Below are 12,359 nucleotides of genomic sequence, written 5' to 3' on the forward strand. Positions count from 1 at the left end.
GAGTAAATAAACTAATACCTGTACCTTTTCCCATCCCAAAATACAATAAATCTCTAGCAATTGTCAATACTTTTAATCAAAAGCCCACAGTAGTATTAGTATCAAAAGCCCAAACTTTATTTAACTTGCATCAAATAAAGTTGTCAAGAAAAAATTCATTAGATTTCTGCTAGTTCCTACCTTTCAATTTAAAATTTTTTATTAGAGAGAGCATCACCTCAGACCATATTTCCATGAGACAACATTTTCTTGGGGGAGGGGAGTAGGGTAAGGAGGGGAGGTTACTAAATTAATCTGATTAGCAATTAGTTATGCTAAATAGAATGAAAGGGAGTGAAGAAAAAGTAAATAAACACATTTGAACTACTAGAATAAATATGTTCAACCAGCAATGACACAAATACTTTTAAAAGTGCAAAAAAAACTATTTTTCCAAACCAGGGGTCTTCAAACTACGGCCCGCGGGCCACATGCGGCCCGCAGAGGAGTCTGATCCGGCCCGCCAGGTTTTTTGGGCAGTGAGTGCAGCCGAGGTGTTACAGTAGGAATTAGTAGTTCATATAGTCCGGCCCTCCAGCTCTCTGAGGGACCATGATCTGGCCCCCACTTTAAAAAGTTTGAGGACCCCTGTTCCAAACCAACCAACCAGCAGAAAATCCAGTAAGTACTAATAGGTCAGGTAAGTAAGAGAACAAAGTAACAAAGAAGGCTAGAATAATCTTAAACTGTAAAGCAAACAAAAATAAAATATGAAGTATGTGATTTATATCTAAAAGGCAGACCTAAGAGTATAAAAATCTCACGTGACTTAAAAGACGTGGAAAGAGGTTTTGAAGTGCAGCAACTTACAAGAAATGTCTGTGTTTGTGCATACACATAATAGACTAAGCAAAATCTCATTAATCATGTATATTAAAATAACTTTAGAGAAGAAATTTAAAAGTTGGAAAGACTATCATGCCAGAAGATGAAAGCACCTTAGTTATGACTATGCCTGCCTTAGAGATGATGTACCAAAGGTTTTTAGGTATCAGGTGGTTCTGTCCTTTATCCAGACCCCTCTTGCATAGCCACAATATATTTTAATCAACTACCCAAAATAATAAAACTTCCTGCTTATTGTCGTAGTCGTGAACAACTGACCAGCAGGGGGGAGGGGCCACAGGTGGCTGCCAGCCAGCCCTGCCCCCGATCGGGGTATTAGGGGCTGATCAGGACCTGGATCAGGCTAGTTGGCTGCTGCAGTGTACGCCATAGCCACCGGTCGTTCTGCTGTTCTGGTCACTGGGCTTTTACATATATACACTTAGGCAGCTGTTGCAGGAATATGCCTGCAAGACTTCCAGCGGGCTTCCCTCCCGCCACTGCCACCTCTCCTGCTCCCCAACTCTCCCGCTGTGGCAGGCAGTGCCACGCCCGCTGCCGCGTGCCTCTGGGGCCTCGCGTGCCGCTGCTGTGTTCCCCAACGCCCCAACGCACCCATCCGACCCACTGCCCCGATGCCTCCATCTGCCTCCGTGGACAAGCGTGCGGCAGCTGCACACCTTACTGCCAGTCCTTTCCCTCCCTCTTCCATCTATGCTGTCTTCAGTCTTCACTTCTCCCTCCCTCTGCGTATGCAAATTAGCTGCCATCCTTGTTGGGTTAATTTGCATACTTGCTCTGACTGGCTGGTGGGTGCGGGTGATGGGTGTGGTTTGAGCAGCAGAGTGATGGTTAATTTGCACATTAGTCTATTATTAGGTTAGACTAGAAGCCTGTTGCAGGAAGATTCCTGCAAGAACAGGGCTTCCCTCCCACCACCCCCGCCACGTGCTTTCCCTGCTGCCTCTGCCCTCCATCCCCCACTTTTCTGCCCGCCTCTGCTGCCCCAACCCTACACACTTTCCCTCCTGCAGACGCCTGGCGCTTTCTCTTCCCTCCCGCTGTCTCTGCCCTCCACCCCACGCTTTCCCTCCCGCCACCACTGCCACATGCTTTCCATTCTGCTGCCGCCCCGCACTTTTCCGCCACTCTTTCCCTGCCACAGCCTGCTTGCTTTCTGCCTTCCCTCCCTATTCCTTCTATGCTGTCTTCAGTCTTCACTTCTCCCTCCCTCAGAGTATGCAAATTAACCACCATCTTTGTTGAGTTAATTTGGATACTTGCTGATTGGCTTGTGGGCGTAGCGAAGGTACAGTCAATTAGCATTTTTCTCTTTTATTAGTGTAGATACATATTTATTTTTCTTCCTGCGTATTTTAGAGAGGTTGTAGGACTAACATTATTGTCAAAGGAGAGACAAGACTTAATTGACTTACGTTTCCATTCATTAATCCTTTCTTTCTCAATAATTCAGAAAACAATTTTTTAAAACCTCTAGAAATATTTCAGAAAACAATTTTTTAAAAACCATGCAGTTTTTACTAATTAAAAACAAAAGTAAAACAAGATGAACATTTCCTCTACCCCTCAAAACTAGGAGTTTCTAAATTATATTCACAGTGTCCATGATAAGAGGAGGATTTTAAAAAATGGCCCTGGTTTAATAGAATTAAGTCCATATACTCTTCTTGTTTATTATAATACCAAACAGAGGGCATAAAAGGGCAACAAATATGTTTTAATTGACCATCCCATTAAGTTTCTAGTTTTATTTTAATTTTTAGTGCCTTCTCACCTAAAAAAAAAAAAAGTAACTTCAGTTCTGGAGAATAACTATAATCTAACTTCTCTTATAAAATCTTAAAGTTCAAAAGTAATCTGAAAAGAACTAAATTAAAAAATAATAAAGGACCTAACTAAACATTCAACCCTGTAATTCTATTTAACATGCCCCATTAAGTCTATTTAACATGCCTCATCAAACCAAATACAGATATAGAAATGTGCCGCCTTTATTCCTTCAATACAGTTCAGGAAATCAAACAAACATGTGAATAGACAATTTCCACTTCAAAGTGGGAAAATTTTAAGATGACAACATACAAAAGTTATTTTTAAAAATTGGTAATATTTTTCATGTCCAAAAACCATGTAGCACTTACTAAAACCATGCAGTTTTTACTAATTAAAAACAAAAGTAAAACAAGATGAACTTGCCTATTAGAAAATCAACCAAAAGATAATTAATATATAAAACAAATTCATAAGAGTCAATAAGAATATAAAAAGATGTTCAATTTCACCTGCAATCTAAAAAACAAATCCATGCACATATACCCCAAAATAAGGAAGAATTCCACTATCTGCACTCATGTACACATGGAAACCTTCATTTATGAGGTCAATTTGGAAGTATCAATGAAAATTTTAAGTGTACATATAATATGACCTAGCAATTCCATTTCTACAAATTTTAAAAAGGCAACAATAAATCTGTATTTATAATCAATACATGACATTTATCAATACAAGAAGGTGTGTACCAGGATGCTCGTTATAAGTACTTATAGCAGCCAAAAATTAAACAGTTGCCACCAATGGGAAAAGAGCAAATGAATTATAACCTGTTCATATAATAGAAAATAATGCAGCCATTTAAAAACAGACAGACAAACAAGACAGAGCTGTAAATGTACTGATATAGAGATTATCAAAGCTCTTCCAAAAGGAAAACACAACTAGCATCTAACAAAGCCCTCCTTTGATTCTTTTAGATACTCCTGTTGTTACAGGATAGTGAGAAGCTAGGAAAATTCCAGGGCATGCATGAGGAATAGAGAAACTGAGACACAAAGAAATTAAACAAGGCCAAACATGTAGGCGAGCTTGCTGCAAAACCTTATACTGAGAACAAATGTTTCTTCTCACTAACCAAAGAATGCGGGAAAGAGAGGGAAGTTTTTAATGCCTCGTCTCCTCAACCAGAGTACTACACACAGTGTAAATCATCCTGGAACTGATAAGGCAGAAGGGGGAAGAAGAAAAGAAAGGAGGGAGAGATTTATCTCAAAGGCAGCCTTTTTGGAGAATGGGGAAGGAAGAGGGAGTGTTCACTGTTTAAACAATTTATATTCAAAACATGAAAATAAAGTTGAAAGATATGGACATGTTTTAATGTACCAATATATGATATTATAGTACAGACAAAAAGGGGTAAATTTAAAAAAATATTAACAAATCACTAATAAACATTGGATTATGCTTGATTAGAAAATAATTCATAAACGTTCAATCTAAAAATTAAAGTTCAAAGATGAAAAATATTTTTAAAGCAATTATATTTAAGTATGCTTAGGTCTTTGGTGTTCAAGTCATTTTTGAAAGTAGGTCAGTTACCTGTTTCACAGATTAACAAATCCATTTAGATTTATTTAATAGTCTACATATATCAATGTCTGGTCCAATTTAATTTGAAAGAATTGAAAGTGGTATTACTAATTCAGAATCACAAATAAATTAACTTAACATTCACAAAGCAGTGGTATAATTTGACCACTTTCACCTTAACTCTTATGTTTAAATAGCAGCCATAACCCTGGTTGGTTTGAGTGTCTGCCCATTGACTGAAGGGTCCCAGGTTCAATTCCCACTCAAGGGCACAATCAACTGATGTGTTTTTCTCAGGTAGATGTTTCTCGCTCTTCCCCCTCCCTCCTTTTCCTCCTATTCTCTCTAAAAGACAAAGAAAAAAATATCCTCAGAAAATTAAAAAAGAAAGTAAAAAAATGGTAGCTATAATTTACTGAAAAGATGAAACACCTTAATGTCTAATATCTATTTGTCTATGCACTATTATAAACATCCCAAAGCACTCTTATCTTGAACACATTTCAATCAGTAGTAAATCTTATGCAACATATTTCTAATAAACACTATGTGACTTCTTGTGGGTATGTGCATAAAAAAAGTAGCATCAATAATATATGTATAATAGAGACTCGGTGCATGAATTCATGCTTAAGTCCCTTGGCCTAGATCTATGGGGGTGTGAGGGAACAGCAGGTTGGCTGTGGGAGCACACTGGCCACCGGGGGGCAGTTCCTGCACTGAGTGTCTGCCCCCTGGTGGTGTGTGTGTGTCACAGTGACTGGTAGAACAGTCATTTGTTTTAAATGTCACTTAGGCTTTTATATATACATATACATATACATATACATATACATATACATATACATATACATATACATATATATTAGAGGCCCAATGCACAAAATTTGTGCAAAGCGGGGAGGGGGGAGAAATGTCCCCTCAGCCCAGCCTGCACCCTCTCCAATCCAGGACATTCCTCTCACAATCCTTAACTGCTGGCTCCTAATCGCTCACCCGCCCGCCTGCCTGGTCACCCCTAACAGCTTCCAGCTGCCAACTAGGTCGCCCCCAACTGTCCCCTCCTTGCCAACCTGGTTGCCCCTAACTGCCCCCCCCCCCCCGGCCTGGTTGCCCCCAACTGCATCCCCCCCACCCCCACATTGCTGGCCTGATCACCTCTTACTACCTCAACTGCTGGCCTGTTTGCCCCACACAGCCTGCTTATTCAATCATTTGGGTCATCCCTCACTAACCCCCTGCTGGCCTACTCACCCTACACAGCCTGCTTGTTCAGTCATTTGGTAGTCCCTCAATAAACCCCCTGCTGGCCAGGTTGCCCCATGCAGCCTGTTTGTTCAATCATTTCGTCGTACCTCAGACCAGACCTGGGTGGCTGAGCAGACACCATCTGAGGCTTGCCTACACCTCGGGCCAGCCCTGGATGGTTACAGGGCTAAGGGGACTGGGTGCTGCCATCTTCTAATTAGCATATTCCCTCTTTATTAAGACTAAAGGCCCAGTGCATGAAATTAGTGCATGGGGGAGGGGAAGTCCCCCTCAAGGCCCAGCCTGAACCCTCTCCAATCCAGGACTCCTTGGGGGACATCCTTCTCACAATCCTGGACCACTGTCTCCTAATGGCTCACCTACCTGCTGGCCTGGCCATGCCTAACTGCCTCCCCACCCCACCCCCACCAGCCTGATTGCCCCCCACTGCTTCTGTGTGCTGATCTGGTCACCCCTAACTACCATGTTTCCCCAAAAATAAGACATCCTCCGAAAATAAGACCTACTTACAGGTTTCCTTCTGAGTGAAATATAAGGCATCCCCTGAAAATAAGGCCCCCCCAAGGCTAAACATGAGAGTTGGTCCACTGATTCTGAAAGAAATGGAGTCACAAGAAATTCACCAGGAAATTCGGAAATTGGATTGTTATGATGATGTTCCAGAAGATGACGACATGATTATCACTGAATAAATGAGTAAATTCTTGATACTGTAGGATTCACAGTTTGTCTGGTTTGTGTTTGACCGTATACAGGTAATAAATTTCCTTTATTTTCATTTAACAATAAATGTGTACCATATTCTTCTTCATGGAAAAATAAGACATCCCCTAAAAATAAGACTTAGCACATCTTTGGGAGCAAAAATTAATATAAGACACTGTCTTATTTTCGGGGAAACAGGGTAGCCTGCCGCTGCCAGCCAGGTTGCCCCAAACTGCCCCCTTCCCCTGCTGGCCTGGTCACCCCTTACTGCACCCTCTGCTGGCCTGGTCCCCCCAACTACTCCCCCCCATCACCTGGTTGCCCATAACTGCCCCCCCCCACCACTGGTCTAACCACCCCTCACAGCACTCCCCCATGCTGGCCTAATCGCCCTAACTGCCCTCCCTGTCAGGCTGGTTGCCCCCAAATACACCCTCCTCCCCACTGGCCTGGTCACCCCTTACGGCCCCCCACCCTGCTAACCTGATTGCCCCCAACAGTCCATCCCTGCTGGCCAGATGGCCCCCAACGGCCCTCCCCTACCACAACCTGCTTGCTCCATGTGAGGCAGCAGAGATGCCAGGACCGGTCTCCTCCACTCCGCCCAGAGCTGCAGAAGCCCCAGGCCTTACTTTGCATAGCTGCTGCCAGGCCCTGCCTCTGCTGTGCCTGCGGCCATCTTGTGACTACATGAGGGCATGATGACCACCAAGGCTATTATGAGTATAGATGGTTAAATAACCTTCAACAGTACAACAGAGTACACACTGAAAATAAGTCTCTTTCCCATCCTAAATCCTCGAGGTCAACTATCATTAATGGAACTCAAAGCTGTAATTTTCCTCCATTCCCCCAATAAAATATTTTAGGAACAGACCTGGCATCAAAGCATAAGGATTTGGTATTTTAGACAAAACTCCTAAACTTAAAAACAAAGGAACATGGAATACTGAATTACACTATCTATTGGAAATCACATGTGATAAAATGGCTGAAGGAGAGAGACTATTATGCTAAATAAAAATACTCACAAGTGAAATCCCTTCAAATAAAATCTGTCCCTAATATAAATTTATAGTTAACCTACCCACAATTCACTAAATTTGGTATTGTCACTCCACACTCTAAATTGTTAATGCCAAACTAAATAATGAACAATTCAACTTCACAAATACTACTCTCCCCTTCAACTAAGAAAACCCTAGCTGAGGCCGTTTTGGCTCAGTGGATAGAGCATCGGCCTGCGGACTGAAGGGTCCCAGGTTCGATTCCGGTCAAGAGCACATATGTTGGTTGCGGGCACATTCCCAGTGGGGGTGTGCAAGAGGCAGCTGATCGATGATTCCCTCTCATCGATGTTTCTAACTCTCTATCCCTCTCTCTTCCTCTCTGTAAAAAAAAATATACACGAAAACTCTAAAAATACTGCCCTGGAAAGTATTCAAAATGACACAGAATGAGACACAGCAACATTTTTAAAGTATCAGTTTTATTATAGTGAGAGTATCTTTTCAAGTACATTATTTTATATAGGGCTAAAAATGGTTACTTGGGAAAAAAGAGGGGAACTCCCAAAATATTTTTTTTAAGTCACTAAAACAAAATACTTAACATAAATTGTTTTCTTAATGTGACATCTCATGTGTAAGTTATATACAAAGTATGATTTATAACACTAAATATAAAATGGAAAAAGAACGGACCCATTAAAATATTTCCTGTTTGATTATTATACCCATTTCAAGTTTGAAAGCCTCTGATATCCATCCATTAAGGTAGTACAGGGAGCATTTGAGATCTTTGTTCCAGGCATATGTTGTCAGTTTGACTCAAACTCATAGAAATTCTCTAAAAGTTTGAATGTTTAGGTCAACATTTATCTGACATAGTCGACAGGATTCTGAAGGAGAACCCTGCAGGTAAAAGCAAGGGTCCACTGTGCCCACCAGTTCCCTGCTTCACATCAGGTAAATTGGGTGAGACTTCTGGAATTCTGGGCCTCCTTGCTTTAAGCAGTAGGCCATGACTTTATTTGAACTGTTCTTAGAAAATCCTCAAGTTGGATAAGGGTTGAGATAACTGAGGGAAAGGAAAACGAAATGGGTTGCTGCTTTTAATTGGATTGCTTACTAAGAGTATGAAAAAAAAATCTTTGCTGATCAAATGAGACTAAACTATCTTTAGCTCAAAAGAGAGAGGACACTTTGCTTCCCCAACCTGAACAGCCAATGGGGGGACAATAGCTGCTCAGATCCCCAAATCCAGAGTGCAGAGATGGGTGCCAGGGGGCATTTAGTGCAGCTGATACCAGAGAAGCCAGAGGGAGCCCCAGGGGAAAGGGCAGGGCACACTGAAATGGGTTCAGCCTAAGAAAGGGTCTGAGGGAGGGCCCACACCTTGAAAAGCATTCAGGTTCTGGAGGTGTCTGGTAAGCTCTTGGTGGCCCTTGCTCAGGTATTCTTAGGGGACTAAGACTCTGAGGTGTTGCCTGAGGAAAAATTTCCTTTATCATGTAAAACTGTCCTACAGGGACACCACCACATCTGGCTCCCAGAAGGACTGGTTTGCATGTAAGGACAGTTTTCCCTAGAAGTTTGTTCAAACTCTACAGATCTCAAAATTAATGGAAAAATCATGCCTCCCAGGCCAAGAAGGCCCATGACAGTCAGCCTCCCATTAATACCAGGCATACCTGTTCATAATGTGGCTTTTGTAATCAAAGAAAACACGGTAATTTCAAGAGAAACATCAAAAGTGCTTTATTCAGCCGGGACCGGTTTGGCTCAGTGGATAGAGCGTCGGCCTACGGACTGAAAGGTCCCGGGTTCGATTCCGGGCAAGGGCATGTACCTTGGTTGCGGGCAGATCCCCAGTAGGGGGCGTGCAAGAGGCAGCTGATTGATGGTTCTCTCTCATCGATGTTTCTAATCTCTATCCCTCTCTCTTCCTCTCTGTGAAAAATCAATAAATTAAAAAAAAAAAGTGCTTTATTCAAAGTAACATTCATCGCTAGCTATGCATTTCCCCATCTTCCAGGTAAATTGTGGATATCGTACCAATAGAACTTTTCTTGTTTTAAGGCAAACCATTCAGAGACCCAATGTTCCACTTCTTCGTACGTTTTGAGGTGCTACTCAGAAAGTGTGTGTGCTATGGATCAGAACAGTGGTAATCTGAAGGAGCAAGATCTGGTAAATACAGTGGGAGGGAGAACTTCCCAGGCAAGATCTTTTAAGGTGTCTTTGGTTTTGAAATGTGTAACAGTGAGTCACCATGAAGCAAAATTACTTTGCCGTGTCTTCTGGCCTATTCTGGTCATTTCACAATTAAAGTGTGGTTCCAATTTTTTATTATTTGTTGTAGGTAGCAATCAGCAGTAACAGTTTCACCAGATTTTAGAAGTTCATAATACACCACACCTTCCTCATCCCACCAAACACAGAGCATTGTCTTCTTTCTGAATCGATTTGGCCTTGCAGTCAATGTTGATGGTTGACCTGGATCAACCCATGATTTTGTGCGTTGGAATTCTCAAAATAAATGCACTTTTCATCGCCGTCACAATTCGATGCCAAAAAGACTTTCTTTCCTGCCACTGAAGCAACATTTTACTGATGGTTTTTCAGTTTTCCATTTGTCTTTCAGTTAATGTGGCACCCATTTTTCCTACCTTTAAAATCTTTCCCATTGCTTGTAAATGATCGGAAATTGTTTGCTGAGCAACGTTTAATCTTTCTGCAAGTTGTTTTTGAGTTTGACACACATCTTCATCCAATAATGCTTCTAATTATTGGTCTTCAAACTTTTTCGGTTGACCTTTGTCTTTCACATTGAAATCATCATTTTAAAAGCGTTTAAACCAGCATTCCCAAGTATCCTGAGATGGAACATGTTTACCATAAGCTTCCCGAAATATATGATAACTTTCAACAGCACTTTCCTTCAAAATAATGAATTAGAACTTCCTGCAAATGCTTTTTTTGGCATGAAATTCATTTTTAAGAGTAAAAGTATCTATGATGTTAACACCTTCAGAAAACTTGACATATGAAATTTTAAAGCTTGTTATCAATTCAACAAAAGAGCATACATATCAAATCGCATATATATATATATATATATATATATATATATATATATATATATATATCAACATATGTGTAACTCCATCTATTGAAAAAAATCCACATTATTAGCCGGTACACCTGGTATTAAGATTTTTGCATAAACAATTAGAAAAAGGCAGCTTTAAAATTAGGCAGTAAGAATGGAAACCATATTTAATTGGTCTCTCAAAGCTTCAAAAAGTATTTAGATAAATGGATCAATCTATGTCTTTTAGGTGTCAACCCAATTCTTTGATGTATTAAAAACATGAAAGGTGCCGAAACCGGTTTGGCTCAGTGGTAGAGCGTCCGTCTGCGGACTGAAAAGTCCCGGGTTCGATTCCGGTCAAGGGCATGTACGCTGGTTGCGGGCACATCCCCAGTGGGGGATGTTGCAAGAGGCGGCTGGTCGATGTTTCTCTCTCATCGACGTTTCTGGCTATCTCTCTCCCTTCCTCTCTGTAAAAAATTAATAAAATATATGTTAAAAAATAATAATAATAAATAAAAATAAAATAAAATCTTAAGAAACAAAAAACAAACAAAAAAAAACATGGAAGGTCATTTGGAACTTGACTTGAAAATAAAATTTGAATCCAACAGTTTTTTATTTTTGTCTATTCTGTACATTATATGTATACTATATAAATGTGCAATTTCTATATCTAAATGGTATTGTTACAATTAATTGACAGGCAAGTGCTTATAAGGACTGGGTATTCGAAAATTCTTAGAAATATGGAAACACGGTAAGGGCAGAGAGTGGGCAGTTAATGGGGGATGGGGGGGGGAGAAAAGAAACTATTGTAATAATCTGAACAATAAAGATTAAATTAAAAATAATAATAATAAAATATATGGAAACGCAAATGCTTTTTAAATTCCCATGAGTTGAGAAAAATACTTGTAAATAAAAGCTAGCTTAACTTTGTAGGTTTAAGTAACATAGACATATCTTTATTTTTACCTGGGTTTTGCAAAAATAAGTGTATGCTAACATCTGACTTTGATGTCTATGAAAGGCTTATTGAGGTTATGCAATGCCTTAAATATATCTGCCAGTAAAATGTCTGTTTCTACAGGTTATAAAATGTATTCACATATCTGCCAAGCTAAAGAAGGGTACCTGGAGCACCTCAAAGGATTTTGTCTTTTATGCTAAACTGTATGATTAAATCAAGTAATGAATAGTTGGGGCTATGGGAAATCCAAGAGACAGCCACTTGGTTCTTCTCTACTCTCTGGTTCCCCATTTTTCAATTTTTTACATTCCTCTATGCATCAGAGTGCATTTAAGCTGAACTTACTTGAAGGAACTTATGAGTTGACATTATTGAAAAGAAATATCTTATACTATTGTCAAGGTTTGACAGAGACACCTCAAGAAAATCCCAAGCCCTAACTGGTTTGGACTAAAAGGTCACAGGTTCGATTCCAGTCAAGAGCATGTACCTTGTTTGCAGGCACATCTCCAGAAGGGGGTGTGCAGGAGGCAGCTGATTGATGTTTCTCTCTCATCGATGATTTTAACTCTCTATCCCTCTCCCTTCCTCTCTGCAAAAAAAAATTAATAAAATATATTTAAGAAAAGGAAATGCCAAGATGGTAGCTGCTTCCTTTCACAGTTAATTCTAAGGAGACACCAACTTTAGATATTACTTTTGGGAAGGACATCCATCAAGTAAGAGACACTCTCCAACCTGTTTGGCAGGCAACTTATCAGGCATCTAAACACAAATGAACACTTACCCCTGCCTCTGACACTTGCCTCCACCTACAACAAACATCAAAGACTCCTCAAGGATGAGAACTTGCTGACATCAGAGGTAGACAGTGATCCCAAGACACTGACAAAGCCTACATGCATATGGATTGATACTGAACTCAGAATCCATTTTGTCTTTACCTGTCTGCTAATGATATTAATTAGTCATAATAGTTATACGTGTTCTTTGTGTTTTTCTATATAGCGCAACTATTTATGATTACCGAACATGTATTAAATAACTGTTAATCCTCTTTTCATGG

The 12,359-nt window shown here is 40.4% G+C and overlaps 1 protein-coding gene across 4 annotated transcripts in view; it reads right to left on the bottom strand.

Moving 5' to 3' along the window:
* PPP4R2 (protein phosphatase 4 regulatory subunit 2) overlaps positions 1-12,359 on the bottom strand; it is a 74,072-nt gene that overhangs the window by 22,618 nt on the left and 39,095 nt on the right. The gene's annotated exons all lie outside the window — the stretch shown is intronic.

Source organism: Pipistrellus hanaki (genome assembly GCF_964339955.1).
Source record: "Pipistrellus hanaki genome assembly, chromosome: 13".
NCBI classification, from domain to species: Eukaryota; Metazoa; Chordata; class Mammalia; order Chiroptera; family Vespertilionidae; genus Pipistrellus; species Pipistrellus hanaki.